This window comes from Schistocerca piceifrons, chromosome 6 (genome assembly GCF_021461385.2).
Source record: "Schistocerca piceifrons isolate TAMUIC-IGC-003096 chromosome 6, iqSchPice1.1, whole genome shotgun sequence".
Classification (NCBI taxonomy): Eukaryota; Metazoa; Arthropoda; class Insecta; order Orthoptera; family Acrididae; genus Schistocerca; species Schistocerca piceifrons.
In genome coordinates, this window is record NC_060143.1 from 7355883 (window position 1) to 7359410 (window position 3528).

The 3528-nt window shown below is 44.4% G+C and overlaps 1 non-coding gene across 1 annotated transcript; it reads left to right on the top strand.

Moving 5' to 3' along the window:
• Window positions 1-2187: 2187 nt before the first annotated feature.
• Trnas-cga lies at window positions 2188-2262 on the top strand. Its single transcript has one exon. It is a non-coding gene; the product is annotated as a tRNA-Ser (tRNA).
• The last annotated feature ends 1266 nt before the right edge of the window (window positions 2263-3528 follow it).

The window sequence follows — 3528 nt, forward strand, 5'->3', positions numbered from 1 at the left end:
CTGGTTTTCAGAAGCTCGGTACTTTAAAACGCTAGATCTTAGTGAGACCTATTATCAGGTGCCACTGGCCGGAGTCAAAACCCCTCACTGTATTTTGTTCCGACTGGAGTCTGTTTGAATGTAATCGCGTATCTTTTTGCGTAAGACCAGGTCGTTTATATTGTTGTGTTTGTTGGAATGATTATTATGGGAAGCTCAAACTTAAATCTTTTTACTGTTATTTACATTATGTTATAACATACAGTAAGACCTTGGTTGAACAACTTGATCATTTATGCGAACTCTTGCGCCATTTATATGAGCTGGGCTCCAAGGGTGATACCCTCGGACGTTTCCTTTTTGGGACACATTATGTCAGCCGATGGAACTAAGATCGATCATAATAATACCAAAACTATCACTTCATTCTGCCATCGAACAAGAAAGGGGTAACTAGGTTTATAGGAATGGTGAATTTCTGTCGAAAATTTGTCGCTAATATTGCCCAATTGGCCGCATCTGTAAACCAGGTGCGCCGAAAAGGTGAAAAATTTCAGTGAACCAACACCCAGCAATCCGTATTCGACGCCTTGAAAATGGCCTTGACTACCGCATCTGTCTTAGCTGTACCTGATTTCGACCACGAATTTATCTTGCAAACTGTTTCCTCCAGTCCAAGGACAGCACCCATGTGTGGGAGAACGGAAGCCAGCCACCAACACTTCCAGCTCCTTGTCACCACCGAAGTTAAGTTACTCTGTTTATGAGCCTGAGACAATGGCTGTCTTGTTCGGGCTTCAGACATATAAGATCTACCTTGAGCACAAACTATTCTGGCTCGAAGTTGGTACCTAGGCTTTGACATGGCTATTGGCCGAGCCGTGTAAAATTGGTAGGATTGTTTACTGGATTGTTGAAATTTCTGCTATCCGTGCCCAAGTGTTTCAAGTGAAGAATATCAGAGCGGAGATATCAAAGTCACTGATACTCTCAGTCAGTGACTCGGAAACTGTTCGGCCCCCACAAATTATCCTGAAATCCGTACGCGTTACTGCGGTTTTTCGAGAGGTTCCTTGCCTGTTCGGTAACTTAGAGGAGATACAATAAGAGAATGCTCTGTTAAGTAACATCAAGCAACAGCTTGGAGACTGTCAACGGATGCTAGGTTATCACCTCAATAAAGACCTCTTACGTTGCCACAGCCTTTATGATGGAAGGAGCAAGATTTGTTTTCCGAAGAAACTAATTCCAGCGGTTATTAAATACTTTCACCAACCTCTGTGAGATGGACATTTCGGTACTTACAAAATCGTAAGAGGATTAAAGAGCATTTAACTTGGCTAAATTTGAATGCCGACTTACGGAAGCTAGTCAGCCTATGCCAAGAAAACGCAAAATGGCTAAACCTACTGGGGCAATCTGCAGTCCATTAGGACAGAGAATCTTGTGGGTTAGATTTTATAGACTCCTTGCAGCTGCCCCATACTATCATAGTAACCATTTCATATTTATGGTGGCTGATGGAGGAGGGGAGGGCTATTGTTTGGTTCTAAGTAAATCTATGACAACCAAGCTTACTGTTTGGCAATTGCCCAAAATATTTTCGGTGTATGAGACCCCTAATATTTAAGTGATCAATAATGCGCCGACCTTCTGGTCCAGGGGATTCAAGAGATTTTTGTTTCAATAGTGCGATTTCCCACTTCACGACTGCACCGTATTACTCACACCTGTCAATCTCGGAATATATTATTTAGCTTGAAATTAGCTCTGACGATTTTTCACGCCAACCTCAGCCGATGTGGGATCAGTACATTTACTGGCTTGTTTCACATTTAACACAACTACACCCACCAAGCTGATATTTTCTTTTCTGCTTAACTCGCCAATATCAAATCTCTGGTCAATAAATGACTCTCTTTCTGAGGATATTAATACAAAGGTCATCAAGAGCAACTGGGATACTGCTAGGAACAATATTCACCTTGAAACTTCCTGGCAGATTAAAACTGTGTGCCCGACCGAGACTCGAACTCGGGACCTTTGCCTTTCGCGGGCAAGTGCTCTACCAACTGAGCTACCGAAGCACGACTCACGCCCGGTCTCACAGCTTTACTTCTGTCAGTTCGCAGGATAGCTTCTGTAAGGTTTGGAAGGTAGGAGACGAGATACTGGCAGAAGTAAAGCTGTGAGAGAGGGCGTGAGTTGTGCTTCGGTAGCTCAGTTGGTAGAGCACTTGCCCGCGAAAGGCAAAGGTCCCGAGTTCGATTCTCGGTCGGGCACACAGTTTTAATCTGCCAGGAAGTTTCATATCAGCGCACACTCCGCTGCAGAGTGAAAATCTCATTCTGGAATATTCACCTTGCACAACAGAGAGAGGCCGGGTGGTATAATAGCAGCATGTGCCCTGCCTCGCTAAAGGCTGTGGTGTTGCTTTTCTTTTTAAAGACAAAAGAAAAATTTTTGTGCTCTGAGTAAGGCTGGCCAGAAAGTTACTATTAATATGCTCCCTCGCTTTGTGGGGCCATACGAGACCGAGGTGTTCTTCCCAGTCAGTGTCCTTATTCAGGACAGAGTCACTAAGAGACAGTTCAGGGGACATTTAAGTTAGCTCAAAATTAGCTCCGGTAATTAGAGGGCCGAACCACAGGTCTTAACTTAAATCCCTGTGTCTGGCCCACGTCATCAGCACACGATGTGTTAAGGTGGGGAGAAATGAGCTGTGCACACGTACATATCGATCGATACCATTGCTTGTGAAACATCTTTCTGATTTGTTACGTAGTTATGGCTTCTCTGGTGCCTCAGCACGTGAAAATCTTGCAGCAGCTCGGACGTGATATAAGCACACACACGCATAGCTCACGCTTTAAGTCAGTCTGCTGAGGACTGAATGACTAGGAAGGAGTCGTTCTGAACCGCGGTCTGACATTTCTGGCCACAGAGGTCTGCTCGTCGTGTTTGGCTCGTGGATGTTTACCTTTAGGAGTTAGAGCCGACCGTCCCTTCAGCCTGTACGACAATGGACTGTAGTCTGGAGTTCGACTAGGCTTGTTTCCTGCTGCCTTTGTTGGTGGACGTGACCACAGACATCGACCTTCATTCTCCTAGCCGTCTCGTGGGAATAACGGCGAGCAGCATTTCCTGTGTGTGGTAAAATTTCCGTCGCGGTTCGTGAAAACCCCTGTGATTCCGCTGCAAGATGTTCTTGCTGTAAGCTGATTTGGCTTATACTGCAGGCCGTTGTTTTGGCCAAAGTCCTTACTTCAATCCCATTAGTAATGACGTGCCTGAGTTAAACATTTATTAGACTATTACAAGGCATTCATTTCAGCTTGCTCTGTCAGTCAGCCTCGATCTACATATATTTATTAGTGTTTATCTGCACTATTGGTGCACGGGTTTCCCAGGTTTAGGTAACTACTTCCACACATTTTTACGGATGTTGTGACCGTCTTTGATCTATCACCAATAATGTAGTAGAATGTAATGAATCTCTCCGCCTATTTATACGCTCTACATTACGTTTATTTGCGTTCAGTATCAACT